The sequence below is a fragment of the Colobus angolensis genome, unplaced genomic scaffold (assembly GCF_000951035.1).
Source record: "Colobus angolensis palliatus isolate OR3802 unplaced genomic scaffold, Cang.pa_1.0 Scaffold101, whole genome shotgun sequence".
Taxonomy (NCBI): domain Eukaryota; kingdom Metazoa; phylum Chordata; class Mammalia; order Primates; family Cercopithecidae; genus Colobus; species Colobus angolensis.
In genome coordinates, this window is record NW_012111031.1 from 4,506,088 (window position 1) to 4,506,698 (window position 611).

The window sequence follows — 611 nt, forward strand, 5'->3', positions numbered from 1 at the left end:
AGTGTGAACTGCCAGTTTAACATGCGGGGAAAGTAGAACAGTGCATGTTTCAACCTCAGCCATCTTATGAGGCTGCAAATCTTGGTTCCTTTATTTTACCTATTCTCTCTGGGTTACCCACATGGGGACTGAGCCATATGCATTATTCCCTGCTTCCTAAGAACCACACTGATCTGCCTCTTTTTCTATCTTTGAGAATTTTCCTTAGAAATCGAGGTCAAGTTGCAAGGGGGAATTGTAATTGGCCTGGTTTGGTATCCTTGGGTTAAGAGGGAGGAAGGAACAATTGTCAAAGCACCCTTCTTTCTTTTGATCACAGGTGATCCTATGCTGAGAGGAGTATGGTTTTATAAGCTTTTCAAGAAGGGGCAAAACCAGGCAGTGAGAGAGCAAACCTCTTCTCTCTAGTGCAAAATGTAGAGGGGCCATGATAATGCTTAGAGCATTAGCAATACATTATAAGCACTCAATAGCTATTAGTTGAGTGAATCAAGTGCTGTGGGTTTCTTCCCTCTTGTCTTTATGGCACCTTATTACTCTTTGGGTATCTGTAACTGATGCTGATGATGTCTACTGATGTCCTGATGTCCCTCGGTAACTTCTAGAACTTT